This window comes from Lepus europaeus, chromosome 17 (genome assembly GCF_033115175.1).
Source record: "Lepus europaeus isolate LE1 chromosome 17, mLepTim1.pri, whole genome shotgun sequence".
Lineage (NCBI taxonomy): Eukaryota > Metazoa > Chordata > Mammalia > Lagomorpha > Leporidae > Lepus > Lepus europaeus.
In genome coordinates this window covers 84,577,195-84,598,372 of record NC_084843.1, presented here as the reverse complement: position 1 = coordinate 84,598,372, position 21,178 = coordinate 84,577,195, and the positions used below count along the sequence as shown (strand labels likewise).

At 40.8% G+C, this 21,178-nt stretch overlaps 1 pseudogene; it reads right to left on the bottom strand.

Annotated features, from left to right (window-relative positions):
- Positions 1-18,422: 18,422 nt before the first annotated feature.
- On the bottom strand, positions 18,423-20,707 carry LOC133776371 (la-related protein 4B-like; annotated as a pseudogene).
- Between the last annotated feature and the right edge of the window lie 471 nt (positions 20,708-21,178).

Below are 21,178 nucleotides of genomic sequence, written 5' to 3'. Positions count from 1 at the left end.
TTCTATTTTTTGTTTTGTCTTTCATTTTATTAATTTCATCTGAGTGTATCAATATCCACATGGAAACCAATCTTAGCACTGTCAAGTTATGATGATTCTTTTGGGCACTTACATTTTCATGTCATGAATGCTCTAAATAATGTTCAAGTTGTCTTGGCAACCTCCATCTTTATGGTCTATCAAATAATTTTTTTCTTTTATTTCTCAAGTTTAATGCACATTTAATATATGTTGGTTGACTCAATTCTCTTGTATAGATTGCCATGCTATTATTACTCCTATATTATTGCTGTCACTTCCAGTAATAAGAATATAGGTTGGCCAGTGCCGTGGCTCACTAGGCTAATCCTCTGCCTGCAGCGCCAGCATCCTGGGTTCTAGTCCCAGTTGGGGCACCAGATTCTGTCCCGGTTTCTCCTCTTCCAGTCCAGCTCTCTGCTGTGGCCCGGGAAGGCAGTGGAGGATGGCCCAAGTCCTCCCTGCACTCACATGGGAGACTGGGAGGAAGCACCTAGTTCCTGGCTTCATATTGGCACAGCACACCAGCCATAGTGGCCATTTTGGGGGGTGAACCAACAGAAAAAAGGAAGACCTTTCTCTCTGTCTCTCACTGTCAAACTCTGCCTTTCAAAAAAAAAAAGATTTAAAAAAGAAAAAAAAAAGAATATAGGTTATATAATAACATGCACATTTCTTTTAATTTTTATATTTTATTTCTGATACATACACATGCTGTAGTGTATACCAATCCTAGTACAGAGAACTGTAGCCTTTCCTGGTTAAGTTCTTCATTGTAATTTTGTCAATTTGATAAAAATTCTTTATGTTTACTTTCAATATCCCTTGATTTAAATTGCTTGAATTTAAAAATTTCCTGATAGTAAAATAATTTACTGGGTTATTGTTCACCAAGTTCCTTTATGTCTACTGATCACTCTATTTATTATCCTAATTCTAATTATAATTATAAAAATTCAATTGATATAATAAAATTTGTATTATATTTATTGTCTTAATTCACTAACATGACCTGTTTATATGGTCAATATCCAATTATTGGGCCAGTTGCATGGTGCAGTGGGTTAATGCCCTGGCCTGATGCACCAGCATCCTATATGGGTGCCAGTTTAAGACCTGGCACTGTTCCACTTCTGATTCAGCTCTCTGCTATGGCCTGGGAAAGCAGTGGAAGATGGCCCAAGTCCTTGTGTGGGAGACTGGGAAAAAGCTCCTAGCTCCTGGCTTTGGATCGACACAGCTCCAGCCATTGTGGCCAATTGGAGAGTGAACCATAGGATGGAAGACCTCTCTCTCTCTCTCTTTCTCTCTCTGCTTCTCCTCTCTGTGTAACTCTGACTTTCAAATAAATAAATCTTTTTAAAAATGCAATTATAATCCAATCTTACTAAACTTAGTCCATCATTTTTTATCAAAACATTTTATATAAGGAATACAGACTTCATGAATTTCATAAGTACAGCTTTAAGAATATGGTAATTCTTCCCATGGAGCCTTACCTCCTACTCACATTCCCACCCCTCTTCTTCCCTCTCCTATTCTGCACCATATTTTATACTAAATTCTACTTTCCATTAACTCTATACACCAGAGATTAAGTTTATAGTAAGTGGAAAGTCCAACAAATAAAAAAAGGAAGACAAGGCTGTTCAAAGTCATTGCTTTTTAAAATTTAATTTCACTTCCTTTTTTTTTTTTTTTGAGAAACTTTATTAACTTTAAAGAAGCACCTAAGAATGATACATCTTTTGTGAGCACACAAACATAATTTTAGCTTATGAGACATAAGAATATCCTCCACTTAATACATAGAAGAAAGTAAGTCTTTGGGAACAAGTTTTATCATTAATTAAAGAAGCACCTAAGAAAATAAGCAATGAAGTTGGACACTTTGACATAACTAAAACTTACGAGACATAAGAATATCCTTCACTTAATATACTAAAATGGAATAAATCTTTGAAAACAAATTTTACTGCTAATTCTCCTGACACAACACTTTGAGGGCAGAGGTCTTGCATGGGAAGTTAGTGCACAGTGACTACTGTTGTTAATTTAACAATTAACACTCTTAATGTATGGCATCAGTGATCACTGAAGGCTCTTGACATGAGCTTCCTAGGCAACGGAAGACTTTGGAATATACAAGTTCTGTAAGAATTTAGAAAAGGCAATAAGCAAGGTGGAAGTTTTTTGCAAAGAAACCTTTTATTTAAGGAATACAAATTTCATAAGTACAACTTTAGGAATATAGTCATTCTTCCCACCGTATCTGCCCTCCCACCCACATTTTGAGCCCTATTCCTCCTTCCTCTACCATTTCCAGTCCCATGCTCCATTAAGATTCATTTTCAATTACCTTTATACAAGGAAGACCAACTCTATACTAAGTAAACATTTCAACAATTTGCGTGCACACACACAAACTGAGAACAAGTTTTACAGTACAATCCATTAAGGACAAAAGTCCTGCATGGGAAGATAGTACACACTGTCTCTCCTGTTTTTAATTTAATGATTAATACTCCTATGTATGATGTCAGTCATCACCCAAGGCCCTTGACATGAGCTGCCTAAGCTATGAAGGCCTTTTGAATCCACAAGCTCTGTCAGTATTCAGATGATGCCAAAAGAAAAATGGAATTACTCTTCTCCCTTCAGAGGCAAGAACATACTTCTTTGATAACCACTTCTTTCCACTGGTGTCTCAGCCTTAAAGGTCCTTCATGTAGGACTTTTTTGCCACTGTGTCTTGGCTTTCCTTGCCTGCAATGCTCTCATGGGCTTTTTAGCCAGAATAGAATGCCTTAGCTGCTGGCTCTGAGGTCAGAGTGCTACTTAAAGTGATTGTCATTCTATGAGGCTGCTGTATGGACTGCTTCTCATGTTGGAATACTCCCTCCTTTTTAATTCTATTATTATTATCAAACAATGAATCCTACTTATATGATCACTTTAACACTTAACCTATATATATGATCATTTTAACACTTAATCATATCCATAATATCATTTTAACACTTAAAATGCTATTTTTACTCCCAACTTAAGATGATTTGGAGTCCCATGGCAATTTTTAAACTGTACCCTTAGGGGATGGTACTGTGGCACAGCAAGTTAAACCCTGGTCTGCAGCACTGGCATCCCATATGGTGCCAATTTGAGTCCCAGTTGCTCTACTGCCAACCCAGTTTTATGCTATGGCCTGGAGAAACAATAGAAAATGGTCCAAGTCCTTGGACCCCTGCACCTGTTGGGGAGACCTAGAAGAAGTTCCTGCCTCCTGATTTCAGATCAATGTAGCATCAGCCATTGCAGCCATCTAGGGGGTGAATCATCAGATAGAAGACTTTTCTCTCTCTCTCCACCTCTACCTCTCAGTAACTCTGCCTTTAAAAAAGATAAATAAATCTCTAAAAAAATAAATAAAGTAACCTCTGTCCTTAGATGTAAGTCCATAGGAATATATTCAGAACTATACAGCTTTACAGTTAAAAACATCATACACTTCATACTTACAACTTTAGGAACATGGTATTTCTTCCCATGGTTCTCATCTTCCCACCCACACATCTACCCCATTCTTCCTCCCTTTCTTATTCCCAAACTTATTTTTTACTATTATCTATTTTCAATTAACTTTATGCACATATGATCAACCCTTTGTTAAATAAAGAGATCAACAAATAATAAGAAAAAAAATTTCCTCAACAGTCATGACAAGAGCTGTTCAGAGCCAATGCTTCTCAAAATGTCAATTCCACTTCTACAGATTGCCTTTTGGATTCTCTACTACTTATCAAGGGTCAGGGAGAATGTATTGTATTTGTCATTTTGGAACTGGCTTATTTCACTAAGCATGTTTTCCAGTTTCATCTATTATGTTGCAAATGACTGGATTTCTTTTTTTTTTTTTAACTGCTGTGTAATATTCTATGGTGTACATATCCCATAATTTTTTTTTATCAAGTATTCAGTTGACAGGATTTGGGTTGATTTCATGTTTTAGCTATTGTGAATTTAGCTGCAATAAACATGGGGATACAGATAACTCATCTGTATGATGTTTTCATTTCCCTAGGGTAAATTTCCAGGAGTGGGATGGCTGGGTCATATGGCAGGTCTATATTCAGATTTATGAGATATTGCCATACTATCTTCCACAGTGACTTTACCAGCTTATATTTCTACCAACAGAGAATTTCCCACCATATCCTCACCTGCATTTGTTGTTTGTTGATTTCTGTATGAAAGCCATTCTAACGGGAGTGAGGTGAAACCTCATTGTGGTTTTACTTTGCATTTCCCTGACAACTAGTGATCCTGAGCATTTTTTCATGAGTCTTCTGGCCATTTGGATTTCCTCTTTTGAAAAATGCCTGTTTAAGTCATTTGCCCATTTCTTAATGGGTTTGTTAGTTTTATTGTTGTTGAGTTTCTTGATTGCTTTATATTTTCTGGTTATTAATCCTTTATCAGTTTTTTTTTTTTTGACAGGCAGAGTGGACAGTGAGAGAGAGACAGAGAGAAAGATCTTCCTTTTGCCGTTGGTTTACCCTCCAATGGCCGCTGCGGCCGATGCACTGTGGCCAGCGCATCACGCTGATCTGAAGCCAGGAACCAGGTGCTTCTTCTGGTCTCCCTTGCGGGTGCAGGGCCCAAGCACTTGGGCCATCCTCCACTGCACTCCTGGGCCAGAGAGCTGGCCTGGAAGAGGGGCAACCAGGACAGAATCCGGTGCCCCGACCAGGACTAGAACCCGGTGTGCTGGCGCTGCAAGGCGGAGGATTAGCCTATTGAGCCACAGCACTGGCCCAATCCTTTATCAGTTTTAAAGTTTGCAAATATTTTCTCCCATCGTATCAGCTGCCTCTTCACTTTACTAATATTTCTTTTGCAGTACAGAAGCTTCTGAATTTGACATGTTCCCACATGTCAATTTTGGCTTTGATTGCCTGGGCCTCTGGGATCCAATCTGGGAACTCTTTACCTATGCCAATGTCTTGCAGAGGTTCCCCAATGTGGTCAATTCTAGAGAAAGTTCCATGCACTGGTGAGAATAATGTATATTCTGCAACTATAAGATGAATAGTTCTGTAGATATCTGTTCAGTCCATTTCATCTATAGTGTCAATTAAATCTGCTGTTTCCTTATTGATTTTCTGTCTGGTTGATCTGTCCATTGCTGAAAGTGGGGTATTGAAAACCCCCATTCTCAGATGTCCTAAACAGCACTCTGGCCTCAGAATCAGCCCTTAAGGCATTCAGATCTGGCTGAAGAGCCCATGAGAGTATTTTAGGTATGGAAAGCTAAGACACTCTGGAAAAAAAAAAAAACCCTATATGAAAGATCTCTGCGAGTGAGATCTCAGTGGAAAGAACAGGTCATCAAAGGAGAAGGTACCTTTCTCTGAAGGGAGGAGAGAACTCCCACTTTGACTATGACCTTGTCTAAATAAGATCAGAGTCGGCAAACTCAAAAGGCCACCATAGCCTTGGCAACTCATGACAAAAGCCTAGGGTGATTACTGATGCCATAAACAAGAGTGTCAATTTGTTAAGTCAACAACAGGAGTCACTGTGCACTTATCCTCATGTAGGATCTCTGTCCTAAATGTGCTGTACATTATGATTTAATACTATAACTAGTACTCAAACAGTATTTTACAATAGGAGTCACTGTGTACTTGCTCCCCATGTAGGACCTCTGTGCTAAATGTGTTGTACTATCAGAATTAACTGTAAAAGTAATCTTCAAACACATACTCTCCCTCTCTCCCCTTCTCCCACTCTCTCTCTCCTGTAAATCTGACTTTCAGATAAGTAAATAAATAATTTTTAAAAAAGAAACTAAGAAAGAACAGATTCAAGAAAAAAATGAATAAATATTTTGAGCCAGCGCCGTGGCTTAACAGGCTAATCCTCCACATTGCGGCGCCGGCACACCAGGTTCTAGTCCTGGTCGGGGCACTGGATTCTATCCCAGTTGCCCCTCTTCCAGGCCAGCTCTCTGCTATGGCCCGGGAAGGCAGTGGAGGATGGCCCAAGTCCTTGGGCCCTGTACCCGCATGGGAGACCAGGAGAAGAACCTGGCTCCTGGCTTTGGATCAGCACGATGAGCCGGCCGCAGCGGCAATTGGAGAGTGAACCAACAGCAAAAAGAAAACCTTTCTCTCTGTCTCTCTCTCGCTATCCACTCTCCCTGTCAAAAAAAAAATTAAAAAAAAAATAAATATTTTAATAAGGACTCAGAATAGACTGTAAATGTGCTACCACTGTACTTTTGTTACTATGATGTGTTAAAAGAAAAATTAAAGTATATTGTCATGTATTAATTTGGATGATTGATTATTGGTAATTAGAATTTAGTTTTAAATGAAAACATTCCAAGTGACAATATTCATCAGCCTAGTAGAAAAATGTTGAAACAAAGCACTCTCACTTAATCTTACAAAGTCATGTGGATAGAAGGCATATCTGATTTGTTCTAATCAGCCTTCCTAAAATTTACTAATTTTTTTTCTGGAAATAGTGAATTTGGCTCATCATAGAAAGTTCTTTAAAGGCTCTTGCTAAACTTGTTCCTCTTTGAAAAAGTAAATTTTACTGCATGATACTACAAGAGGTAAAATTTTGATTTATAGGACATTTGAAAACCAATTATGCTTAGTCTAATTTCTGATTTACTTGATAGAACAGAAATTACATGGATAAATTTCACTTTGTCTAATTTTTTTTTTACAGGCAGAGTGGACAGTGAGAGAGAGAGAGACAAAGAGAAAGGTCTTCCTTTGCCATTGGTTCACCCTCCAATGGCCGCCATGGCTGGTGCGCTGTGGCCCGTGCACCGTGCTGATCCGATGGCAGGAGCCAGGTGCTTCTCCTGGTTTCCCATGGGGTGCAGGGCCCAAGCCCTTGGGCCATCCTCCACTGCACTCCCTGGCCACAGCAGAGAGCTGGCCTGGAAGAGGGGCAACCGGGACAGAATCTGGCACCCCGACCAGGACTAGAACCCAGTGTGCTGGTGCCACAAGGTGTAGGATTAGCCTATTGAGCCGCGGTGCTGGCCCTACTTTGTCTAATTTTTAAAAATATTTACTTATTTGACAGTTGGGAGAGAGACAGAGAGGTCTTCCATTCACTGGTTCACTCCCCAATGGCCACAATGGTCAGAGCTGGGCCAATCCAAAGCCAGGATCCAGGAGCTTTTTCTGGGTCTCTCACATGGGTGCAGGGGTCCAAGCACTTGGGTCACCTTCCACTGCTTTCCCAGGTCATTACCACAGATCTGGATTGAAAGTGGAGCAGCCGAGACATGAACACTTGTATGGGATACCAGTGCCACAGGCAGAGGCTTAATGACTATGGCACAGCACCGGCCCCCACTTTATCTAAATTTATGGTAAACCCATGAGTTGCACCACAATGCAATTTTTCTTTCTTTCTCTTCCTCTCTTTCTTCCTTCCTTCCTTTCTTTCTTTCTTTCCTTCTTTCCTTCCTCCGTCCCTCCCTCCCTCCCTTCCTTCCTTCATTTCTTTCTTTTTTCTCCTTTCTTCTTTTCCTTTTTTTCTTCTTTCTCTTTATTTCTTTTTCTTTTCTTCTTTCTCTTTTTCTTTCTTTCTCTCTTTCTTCCTTCCTTCCTTCCTTTCTTTCTCTCTTTCTTTCTTTCTCCCTTTCTTTTCTTCTTTCTTTCTGTTAATTTTTCTGTGTCATTAAGCTTGCACATTGCATCCAAGGACATGGACCAGGGATAGAGGCTTATGATTACTGTGTGCAATAACTCTCCTCTTGAGGGTCAAAGCATCTGACAAGGAAGCTCTCCTAGATTAAGTCCTCAAGCACCTTTCCCAATAACAAGCAAGAGAAGGTATGGTAACTGGAGAGCATCTTTGGTTTAATTAACTCTGGGAGGTCTGAGTGTTACTGGAGTCCTCATTGGGATGTAATAATGGGTCATGAATCAGTTGAATATGACTATTCACCACTAGAGGGCTCTGTAGGGTCAATTAAATTTTCACAATCATTGACACCTGATTCTCTACTGTTGTCTCCAGCTGCTCTTCTGGGAAAGAAAATGTGCTCCTCTTAAAGGATACTTAAGTCCAACACTGGAGGAAGCATAACTGAAAGAGCCCACAGCTGAGATCAAGGCATAACAACACTTGCTTCCATGTGAAAATGATTAAGCATACTATACTGTCTTCATTGGGTAAAAGTCATCATGATGTGGACCAGGGACCTCTGTGTCTCCAAGTGTATTTCTACCTTCCAGCTGCAAACCCAGAATAAGGCATCCAAAGAATAAACAATGATTCCATACTTCTATGCGGTGCTTCTCTGCTTAACATTGCCTGCTGAAACCTTCTTATTCCTATTTATTTTTACCCAGCATGATTTGTCTTAATTTTTTCACTTCTGACAATATTCAACAATTTGCACACTGTGCTCTACATTTGCACACACTGACAGCACTTTCTTTTTGTGTGTGCTATAAACATGATAAATTGCTCTAATGATTTTTATTTTTTCATCATTGTAAAAATGCCAGTATCATGTTCTTTAATAAGTTTGGCATAATACTGAAAGGTGTTTAATACTGAAGACACTGTGTTGTTGCTTGCTAGTATTACCTAGATTGGGAGTAGTGATACCCTCTGATTATACTTTCAAATTGAACTAAAGAGAGCCTAAATTCTAAAACAGGAATAAAATTACTGATAATGGAGAAGAAGCTGAAGAGAAGAAAACAAGATTGGGCACTCTGATGGTGTGAGTGAGCTGTTTATAGGTGATCTGTTCCTTACATAAAACCTGATGCTGCAAGTTTGCCAAATTATGTACCACTCAATAACCTTCTTTCATTTATCTTTAAGAATTCTGTTTCAAATCTCTTCCCTTAACTTCACTTTCACAGTTATGGAAAATTAAGTTTTGAACAAAGCTAATGGTTATGGATTTCAATTATTTGCAGAAATTCTGTCTTGCTAATGTGTGAATCACTGATGCTAAGTTTCCTCTTATCTCTCCCAGCAAGAATTCTTCCTGGCCCACACTGCTGCTGGTGCTGTAGAAACTTACAGTGCTAAAGGTGTAGTTCAAAATGGAGGCTGTCATGATGAAACTCTCTGAGTGCATTATTTTTAATATCAGGCATTGTAAATAATCACTTATTGCATTTTTGTGTTGCTATTGACTAACTCACAGTATCATGTTATCCTTCACCTGTTCAGCTGAGCTATACTGCAATCTTCTTTATGGACATGATCATCACTTTTTACCCAGAGATTAGTATTCATTACACATCTCATCTGAGTTAGGCCACTATCAAGGAATGAGGTTGTGTTGGCAAATAATTTAGTTATATTGTAGGTTCTGTGGAATTTAAAGATTTTTTTTAAAGTTTATTTATTTATTTGAGAGGTAGAGTTACAGGCAGTGAGATGGAGAGACAGAGAGAAAGGTCTTCTGTCCTTTGGTTCACTCCCCAAATGGCCACAATGTTTGGAGCTGTGCTGATCTAAAGTCAGGATCCAGGAGCTTCCTCTGGTTTCACACATGGGTGCAGGAGCCCAAGGACTTAAACCATCTTCTACTGTTTTTCCAGGCCATATCAGAGAGCTGGATTGGAAGAGGAGTAGCCAGGACTAGAAGCAGTGCCCATATAGGATGCCAGCACTGCAGGCAGAGGATTAACCTACTGTGCCACAGCATTGGTCCCTAAGAATTTAAAGTTTAAAAGAGATAAGTTAGCATAAGCACCTCAAAGATCCTTTGGTACATCATTCTGAATCATTAGAGATGAGCCCTCTTTTGAAAGAAGAAATGAAGTAGCTGACACATTGAACCACTGCCTGGAGTGCCAGCACCTCATGCGAACACTGGTTTGAGTCCCAGCAGCTCCATTATGATCCATCTCCTTGTTACTGCATCTATTTGGGGGAATGAACCAGTAGGTGGAAGATCTCTGTCTCTTCCTCCAACCTTCTCTGTCTGTATCTCTGCCTTTCAAAAAAATACTGTAAATCTTATTTTAAAAGAGCTTAGGGTCTAGCACTGTAGTATAATGGGCTTAGCCTCTGCCTGTGGTGCCAGTTCAAGTTCCAGCTGTTCCTCTTCCAATCCAGCTCTCTGCTTTGTCCCGGAAAAGCAGTAAAAGATGGCCCAAATGCTTGGGCTTCTGCTCCCATGTGGGAGAGAAGAGTGAAGCTCCTGGCTTCTGGTTTCTGACTCCTGGCTGCAGATCAGCCCAGCTCAATCCAGTTGGCTATTTGGGGAGTGAACCAGTGGATAGAAGATCTTTCTCTTTGTCTCTCCTTCCCTTTCTGTAACTCTACCTCTCAAATAAAAAAATAAATTTTTTTTAAAAAAAGAGTTTAAAGTCAAATTGGTTACTTTTAGTAATTTTTGATGGGTTGAGAGGAAATTTGTAAAGTCTGTGATACAACTGAGAGCCTTCTGAGTCCTAGCATGTAAGAAGAGAATAGTGATCAGACAGCTGGTAGACAAGACTTAATAGGGTAGAACCCATAGCATTGTTTTTCTGAAGACCACAGTAAGTCCTATGGTCCCTGTTCAAATGTCAGTGGGAAACCATCCACACAGTTGGGAGAGGAGTGTGACTTGATGAGATTTTGGTTTGTAAAATGGTCTTTTAATTAATTACTAAAGAACACCTCCAGAGAAAACTTAGGAGGGTACTGCTGAATTGTAAATATTCAATGATAGCTACTAACAAGACTTGATGAAAGAAATGGCACCTTTAAGGGAAATGTGATTCAGGGAAGGGAGATAAGAATTAGTGAATCTTTTCTCCTAGAATGGTACTTACATGAACTGTAGGTATTAGGGCCCTAATTTGATGTGTAGAAGAGGATTCCACTAGGATCTGGGATAACTTGAGCATCAGAACACATAATTTCAGACTATAACACATTTAACAAGATAAGAATCTATGAACTCATAATGATATAGTCATAATGACACAATAACTAGGAAAGAAAAGTGAGCCCTTTGCTTTGATGCTAAATCAAAATATAAATAGAGAAACAATATTGGGAGTTAAAACACTAGCCTTTCATAATGTTAATGATTAAAAATAAGGAATCCAGTATCAAAGGTACTTGGTGAAAATTTAATAGGAAATAGGATACTGGCATAATATTAGAATATTTTTGAATAAAAATCCACACATTCCAAAAATAAATAAAAATTTGTACTTAGGGCTAGCACTGTGGTGCAGCAAGTTCTGCCACTGCTTGCTGCACCAGCATTCCACATCAGAGTGCTGTTGTGCTGCTTCAAGTCCCAGCTTCTCTGCTTTTGTTTTGTTTTGTTTTTTACAGGTAGAGTGGACAGTGAGAGAGAGAGACAGAGAGAAAGGTCTTCCTTTGCCTTTGGTTCAACCTCCAATGGCCGCCGCGGCTGGCACACTGCAGCCAGCGCACCGTGCTGATCCGATGGCAGGAGCCAGGTGTTTCTCCTGGTCTCCCATGGGGTGCAGGGCCCAAGCACTTGGGCCATCCTCCACTGCACTCTCAGGCCACAGCAGAGAGCTGGCCTGGAAGAGGGGCAACTGGGACAGAATCCAGCACCCCGACTGGGACTAGAACCCAGTGTGCCGGCGCCGCTAGGCGGAGGATTAGCCTGTTGAGCCATGGCGCCGGCCATGATCCAATCTTAATGAAAAGAAGTAGAACAAAAACAAAAGCCCTCAAGAAAGCTTCCATATTACCTCATATTTTGTGAACTGGCAACTCTTACTGCTCCTTAAATCTTTGATTGTCTGCTGCTTTCTGTGTAACAGACTATAAAGCCCCCAAAACCCACAACTATAACTCACTGAAGGTGGTAGAAAGACAGGTGTGCACCATTAGTCACCTGTTGTAATACACTGAGCCAATTTTTAAAGGTAAACTGCAGACATCCTGACCAAAACAGCAACATAAAACATTCACGCCATTGGCTAGTGGTGACCAGTGATGCAATGACAGGAAGGACTTTTCAGAAATATCAAGACACCAATTCTCAAGAGAACAACTACTCCACTTGAAATTCATGTCTGGTCATTTTTCGAAAGAGGAAATCCAAATGGCCAACAGACACATGAAAAAATGTTCAAGATCACTAGCAATCAGAGAAATGCAAATCAAAACCACAATGAGGTTTCACCTCACCCCGGTGAGAATGGCTCACATACAGAAATCTACCAACAATAGATGCTGGAGAGGATGTGGGGAAAAAGGGACACTAACCCACTGTTGGTGGGAATGCAAACTGGTTCAGCCACTATGGAAGTCAGTCTGGAGATTCCTCAGAAACCTGAACATAACCCTACCATACAACCCAGCCATCCCACTCCTTGGAATTTACCCAAAGGAAATTAATTTGGCAAATAAAAAAGCCATCTGCACATTAATGTTTATTGCAGCTCAATTCACAATAGCTAAGACCTGGAACCAACCCAAATGCCCATCAACAGTAGACTGGATAAAGAAATTATGGGACATGTACTCCATAGAATACTATACAGCAGTAAGGAACAATGAAACCCAGTCATTTGCAACAAGATGGAGGAATCTGGAAAACATCATGCTGAGTGAATTAAGCCAGTCCCAAAGAGACAAATATCATTTGTTTTCCCTGATTGGCGACAACTGAGCGATAAAGGGGAAACCTGTTGAAGTGAAATGGACACTATAAGAAACAGTGACCTGATCAGCTCTTGTCCTGACTCTAGATGTACAATGTAATACTTTATCCTTTTTAGTATTTGTTGTTGTTGTTGTTCCAGTACTAGTGGTTGAACTCTGTAATTAACACACAATTAATCTTAGGTGTTTAAATTGTAACTGAAAAGTGATCCCTGTTAAATTCAAGAGTGGAAAAAGAGAGGGAGGAGATATACAATTTGGGACATGCTCAATCAGACTTGCCCCAAATGATGGAGTTAGAAATGTGCCAGGGATTTCCAATACAATCCCATCAAGGTGGCATGTACCAATGCCATCTCACTAGTCCAAGTGATCAATTTCAGTTCACAATTGATGGCTCTGATAGGTCTAAGAGTCAAAGGGATCACACAAACAAGACAAGTGTCTACTAATACTAACTGATAGAATCAAAAAGGGAGAGAAAGATCCAACATGGGAAGCGGGATACACAGCAGACTCATAGAATGGCAGATGTCCTAAACAACACTCTGGCCTCAGAATCAGCCCTTAAGGCATTCGGATCTGGCTGAAGAGCCCATGAGAGTATTGTAGGCATGGAAAGCCAAGATACCATGGAAAAGAAAAGAAAAAAAAAAGAAGAAGACCTAAATGAAAGATCTCTGTGAGTGAGATCCCAGTGGAAAGAATGTGGCCATCAAAGAAGGAGGTACCTTTCTCTGAAGGGAGGAGAGAACTTCCACTTTGACTATGACCCTATCGGAATAAGATCAAAGTCAGTGAACTCTAAAGGCTTCCATAGCCCTGGCAACTCATGACTAGAGCCTAGGGAGATTACTGACGCCATGAACAGGAGTGTCAAATTGTTAAGTTAGCAACAGAAGTCACTGTGTACTTACATCCCATGTGAGATCTGTCCTTAATGTGTTATCTAATGTGCAGTGATGCTATAACTAGTACTGAAACAGTATTTTTACACTTTGTGTTTCTGCGTGGGTACAAACTGATGAGCTCTTTACTAATTATATACTGAATTGATCTTCTGTATATAAAGGTAATTGGAAATGGAAAAAAAAAAACCTGGTGTTAAATTGGAAATTGCATAGAAAATTAATTAATTTAAAAAAATAATATGTAGGATCTCTGTCTTTAATGTGTTGTACACTCTTATTTAATGTTATAACTAGTACTCCAACAGTATTTTTTTTTCACTTTGTGTTGCTTTATGGGGGCAAACTGTTGAAATCGTTACCTAATATATACTAAACTGATCTTCTGTATATAAAGAGAATTGAAAATGAATCATGATGTGATTGGAAGGGGAGAGGGAGCGGGAAAGGGGAGGGTTGTGGGTGGGAGGGAAGTATTGGGAGGGGGAAGCCATTGTAACCCATAAGCTGTACTTTGGAAATTTATATTCATTAAATTAAAGTTTAATTTAAAAAAAAAAGAAATTCATGTCTGGTGAATTGGGGCCAGGTTCTTATTTCTATATTTCCAAATGGTTAGTAACATCACACAATTTTACAAGTTAAAATGTCATTGTGACTGTTGTATATTTGATTCTATAATTGAGGTATCACTGGGGGTGGGGAAAGGAATGAGTTAAATTATAAAAAATGTACAAAAGCCACATATTATTAGCCATATGTGAAATAGCAACAGTCTCTATGTGCCATCACAGCTTTCTATTGTGAAACTCCTTTTTTTTTTTAAGTGGAACATCTCAAAAGCAATACCAGACAGGCTTTTTATTGGACATTAAACAGCTATTTGGCAGGGCTGATGCTGTGCTGCAGTGGGTTAACATCCTGACCTGAAGTGCCAGCATCACTTATGGGTGCCAGTTCGAGACCTGGCCGCTCCACTTTTGATTCAGCTCTCTGCTATGGCCTCGGAAAACAGTAAAAGATGGCCCAAATTCTTGGGCCACTGCACCCACAAGGGAGACACAGAAGAAGCTCCTAGCTCTTGGCTTCCGATTGGCGCATCTCCAGTCATTACAGCCAATTGGGGAGTGAACCATCAGATGGAAGACCTCTCTCTCTGCCTCTCCTCTCTCTGTGTTACTCTGACTTTTGAATAAATAAATCTTTTAAAAATAAAGTTATTTGGCATATCACCTTTACTATAAAAATTGCATCTGAGCAAGGTTTCGGCTAAGCAGTAATTACAGTGTACTGACCTCATCCAACTGGCAGCAGAACCCATCAGAACAGCCCCTTCTCTGTGATGACACCACGCCACATGCCCACTGCTCTCCTGCATGCTGCTCTTGAGCTCTAGCCTTTTAGCTTGAACCAACCAACCACTGTTGGCCTTAATCACACCCACATCATGCTGCAAAGCTCATGTGTTGGGGAAAGGACTAACTGTTACAGACCCACTGGTGTGTGGGGATAGGAATGGCTGAGTACACCCTGGCACCTCCTGCTAAAAAGTGACACAAAGGGCCCCAGATCTCAGAGCTTGCCCTTTGCATGTTTACAGCATCTCTTGGTTTGGTTTGAAGAGGTCATTGGTTATTTTGAGTTTTTGGTCCAGTGATCTGACAGCTACCAAGAAATTAATTCTCCCATTCCTTAATCAAGCATTTTAAACTTATTAGCACTGTGTGTATTTCTACATCTTTGAATAATGACTACTTTCCTGAAGGAAACAGTGAGAGACACCAGGCAGGTTTTCCTCTGGTAGGGTAAATCACACTTAATAATATATGATTCGAATCAGTAGATCATTTTCCATTTTGACTTAAAGATCCTACCAGTTTCTGCTTACTGCATTGTACTTCAGAACCCTTTCACATTAAATGTGACTAGTATGCATTTCCATACTTTGAAAGAGAGTATAAAAGACATCTGACAGGGCTGGTGCCATGGCTCAATAGGCTAATCCTCCACCTACAGTGCTGGCACACCAGGTTCTAGTCCCAGTCGGGGCACCAAATTCTGTCCCAGTTGCCCCTCTTCCAGGCCAGTTCTCTGCTGTGGCCCAAGAGTGCAGTGTAGGGTGGCCCAAGTCATTGGGCCCCTGCACCCGCATGGGAGACCAGGAGAAGCACCTGGCTCCTGGCTTCAGATCAGGGTGGTGCACCAGCCGCAGCAGCCATTGGAGGGTGAACCAACGGAAAAAGGAAGACCTTTCTCTCTGTCTCTCTCTCTCACTGTCCACTCTGCCTGTCAAAAAAAAAAAAATCCATCTTACACCTTTTAGTAAGGCTTTCCATTTCCTTTTTGCAGCAAAGAAGCAAAATCAGTTCAACACACCAGTATGATAGGGGGAAAAAAAAACTCAACAAATGAAAACAATATTCAAACCATAGCATTTAGTATATCTACAATCAGCTCAACATCAACATTTATAATATATCAATATTTTTTATCAGATTTTCTCTGTTGGGAACCTTTTTTAATATGTTCTGATTATTTACAACTGTACAAGCAAAGCACAATCCCAAAGTGCACATATTTAATACAGTATCAACTATCTGAATTTACAGGATTTTCCTGAAAAAAGATCAACTGTTTAAGATCCTTAAGGTATATTACAAAATCTACTGCTGATTCTTGTACTATGGTATGCTTACTCAGTAAAACTAGCGACAAGAGATCCACACAGTAACTGAGTAACTAATCCACTCATGCCAACCTAGGTGCAAGTCTCCAGGAACTCTAAGCTGTATTATACAAAAGTTAAGGCAAAGTCATTTTCTTTTCTTTTTTTAACTTTTATTTAATAAATATAAATTTCCAAAGTAGAGCTTTTGGATTGCAGTGGCTTTTTCCCCCATAACTTCCCTCCCACCCTCAACACTCCCATCTTCTGCTCCCTCTCCCATTCCATTCACATCAAGATTCATTTTCAATTATCTTTATATACAGAAGATCATTTTAGTATATATTAAGTAAAGATTTCAACAGTTTGCACACACACAGAAACAAAAAGTGTAAAGTACTGTTTGAGTACTAGTTATACCATTAATTCACATTGTACAACACATTAAGGTAGAGATCCTACATGAGGAGTAAGTGCACAGTGACTCCTTTTGTTGACTTAACAATTGACACTCTTGTTTATGGCATCAGTAATCACCCTAGGCTCTTGTCATGAGTAACCAAGGCTATGGAAGCCTTTTGAGTTCACCGACTCTGATATTATTTAGACAAGGTCATAGTCAAAGTGGAAGTTCTCTCCTCCCTTCAGAGAAAAGCACCCTCTTCTTTGATGGCCCGTTCTTTCCACTGAGATCTCACACACAGAGATCTTTCATTTAGTTTTTTTTTTTTTTTTTTTTTTTTTTGTCAGAGTGTCTTGGCTTTCCATGCCTAAAATACTCCCATGGGCTCTTCAGCCAGATCTGAATGCCTTAAGAGCTGATTCTGAGGCCAGAGTGCTGTTTAGGACATCTAAGGCAAAGTTATTTTCAAGTTTAAGTACAATTCAAATCTTTAAAGATTGGATGGAAATAATTAAAAAAAAACCTCTGTCTGGAATAAACTGTATGGTTGCATGTAGCAGGAAATATTTTAATGTCTTCTGTTTAGAATACTTAAAGAAAAAGTTTAGGCATTTTAAAACAAAGTAATTTATATATTTAAATTTATTATAAACTTAACTTTAGTGCATCCTTGTTCTTCAGAAGTGCAACACTTCTAGAAGTGAATCAATGAAACCCTCATCTTGGAGGTAAAAAGAGCAACAATTTTTATCCTCCAGCAGCCAAAGAGGGGAATAAAACCACAAACACCATTCTCTCACCATTACATAACTTTTAAATCCATGTGCTGATACAGAGGTTCAGGAAGACATCCTCATGGAGTTAAGATGAGGACTCTGCAGAGAGAGTGCTTAGGGGTGAGGGAACATAGACAGAAATGTGCATGGAGCAGGTGCACTAGGCCAAAAGCCAGAGCAGCCAGCTCACAGGGATCAAAACCACTTCATGGTACAACATCCTGGCAACATGCCAGTGGCCAACAAAGCATATTTTCATTTAGGTTCTATTCACAATGTGTTTTGAATTGATTTTAGGTAATAGCCACTTGCAATTGAGGGGAGAAGCTTGCTACTTGCTGGCAGGGTGTCAAACTCAAAGCTTTCAGGTTTCTTTAGGGTGCGTTCTGCAGGTTCTTTCTTCCCACTGGATCCAAAAAGGCCTATATGTACCTTTACATGTATATTTAAATGCTAGAATCACTTGTTAACAGTTTAGATGAAAGCACAGCTCCCATGCCAGTGTGTCGGCAACCTGACACTGCCAATCCCTTTCTACCTCAAGGCCAAGGCTGCCCTTGCCAGCCCTCATCCATCTGCTGGGGCATCTGAGATACGCACTTGTAGATCAATATTATTTTTTTAAAAATATAAAATAGCATAGTTCCTTTAATTTATAAAAATTCACTATATGTAGCTTGCATTCAGAACCACACAGAGGCTTAATAGAAAACATCAATCTATTGGGATAAATGCATTTTCTATCCTGAAGAAAATCAGAATTATGCATCATCTTCAGTTAAGCACCAACCAAAAATAGGGTTAATTAAATCCTGAAAAGCAGATTTTTTTCCAAGAGGGAGAGAATCTGACTCACAGAAGAAAAAATAACTTGAAACCATTCCATGGGGCTCACAGACACTGCAAGCGCCTAACCAGTGACTCATTCAAATACTGAGTGGGAAGAGTGTTTCGCTTGTGGCTAATACAGCTCTATGCAACCGCTCCCAGACATAGGATTTTCACTGAGGAGACTTGAGGAGAGTGTTCTGTCCTCCGTGAAGACACTTTCCAACAGCTGGGGGTGAGGGCCAATGCCCAGGCTGCCTCCCCTGGTCTTTGGGGACTCCGGGAGTGGACTTGAGGGCAGGGCTCCTCTATTTTTCCACGGGTGCAGCAAGATTCTTCTCCTCCTTCCTACAACTACAGGGGTTTGACTTTTGTTCTTTTGGGGGTTGCAGTGGGAGAGAAGTCAGCTCTTTACTCGTTCTCTGACAAATCTCCACTTAGCTGGGATTTTGCAATTCTGTGGCAGCTCCATGCACTGCTCTGATTTACACGCAGTTGTAGTAAGGACAGAGGGAGTCTGTCCACACTGTGGGTTTCCTTCTGCTTTTCTACAACCTGGGGATCCTCAGGTAAATGGGCTGGGGAGGGGGATCGTTCATATGTTGCTGATACCGCCAGCAGTGAGGGCTCTCTGGGGACCCCTACAGGAATAGCATTCCTACTTGCATCTGCATGCAGGCTCCTTTCTTTTGATAATCCTATTATTAAGCTAGATAGCCTGTTTTAAACAAGTCCTCTGTCTTCAAATTGCCTGCAGCTCCAGGTAATGGGGGGAAGTTGCACAGCCCCAGTTCAAAGTTTGGTGATGGAGGCTTTGGTCATGTTGGAAACTGAGTTTGGCTGCTTGTAAACTTCTCCCTTTCCTTCCTATGGCAAAAGGAATTTTTCCTGCTTCTGGGAGGATACTGTCTGAGTGAAGTCAGAGGAGAGGCTGCAGGCTTGAAGGCCGAAGACGTAAAAACCCATTTATAAATCCAGTATTTGGAAATAGAGTTACCAAGGGTGGATCAAAATAGCTATGCATTGTTGACAATGTCTGCACAGTCAGACTGTGCAGAGGAAACTGTTGTTGGGGACTGTATACTGGAGGTAAATAAATGATGTGTAACACTTCTGTGTATAAAGGTTCATGTCGAGAGATCTAAATCCATTCTTTGGCAAAAATGGGTTTATAGCTATTGCCTTTGCTTTAGCTGCACCTTAATTGGTTTTCCTTGAAAAGTTTTGACTTCTTGCAGGTATTTGTAAGCCTGTTGTGCATCAGTTCTGTTTCAAATGTAATAAATCAATTTTCATTATAGGCAAATTCACAGTTTATAAACTTTAGCTAGTTATTTCCTTTAAATAGTGTTTCTACTTCTTCCACAGGGGTAGATTCAGATATTTCTCGCAATGATTTTGATTTGGCCTTACTTTTTCTCCCTTCTCATCCACCTGGACTAAAGGTAAAGATCTCAGCACTTCAACAGTCAAATCCACACTAGTAATGAGTTTCTTGATATGGTCAAGGTTAGCTACCATTGTAGTTAGAGCATACTGATCACTATCCATCTGTGATGTAAGATACATGGCACTAGCAAGAGTCTCTCTAGATAAACAGAATTCTGCTGGCACCGTGGCTCAATAGGCTAATCCTCCACCTTGCGGCACCAGCACACCGGGTTCTAGTCCCTGTTGGGGTGCCAGATTCTGTCCCGGTTGCCCCTCTTCCAGGCCAGCTCTCTGCTGTGGCCCGGGAGTGCAGAGGAGGATGGCCCAAGTGCTTGGGCCCTGCACCCCATGGGAGACCAGGAGAAGCACCTGGCTACTGGCTTCAGATCAGTGCAGTGCGCTGGCTGCAGTGCACTGGCTGCGGCGGCCATTGGAGGGTGAGCCAAGGGCAAAGGAAGACCTTTCTCTCTGTCTCTCTCTCTCTCACTGTCCACTCTGCCTGTCAAAAAAAAAACAAAAAAAAAAAACAAAAAACAAAAAACAGAATTCCAATTTTTTTAAGTACTTCTTGAGCATCTTCCTGGCTTTCTGGTTGAGATTCATTTCCTCCTGTTTCACTATTTTCAGGTAGTGATTTGTATTCTCCATGATCCAGAGCCAAAGTGTTCATGTCTGTTTTGACTCACATAAATCTGGTAATGCTGCATTCTCATGACTTTGTCACCATCACCATTGACATCCAATCCCTGCTGGCTGCAGTCTGCACCACAGCCGGCTGTCTCCTCCCATGCAGCACTCAAACCAACAGCTGCACTACTTGCTTCCAAATGTAACATGAGTCCCCCACACTTCACATTAGGGTTTAGCTCTGAAACCTTAGTTGTTGGTACCTGACCCAAAGCTGGGATGGAACTTGAGAAGTGGTTTGAGATACAAGACCATTCATCAGATGAGAGCTGTCCTTGCCCTCTTGGCCTCACTGTGCCTGCAGTTCAGCCACAACTTTAGCGTCCTGACCAGAAGTCATGGGTTCCACTGGGAGAATTTTAATGTAAACTTCAGGATGCTGCCCATGCTGCCCGCCCAACCTGACCGGCCTCTGGCAGGCTCCTTGCCACAGCCCCGGTGCCTGGCAACCACAAAACACATGGGGAGAGCAGAGGAGGGAGACTGTAGGAAGAGGCAGCACTGCGGGGCTGGGCTGGGGACAGGGAGGAAGGGCTGGCACAGGCTGGGTGCAGTGGCGGAAGCAGATTTTCCCCTTTTTGGAAATGTCTCAACCTCGAGAATCTGGATCCCCAACACTCCTTCCCTTCGCATGAGAACACACCTAAATAAATCCTTAAAAGGTTGTATGTGAATCAATCTGGCAGAAATTCACTAAATACCAAGTTGATAGCATCCATCAGCGCAGATGGGAGACTGAGCAGAGCCCAGCATTGGACCAGTGTGTTTCTGATGAGAATAAGGGCCCACATTTTCTCAGAAAGAACACTGG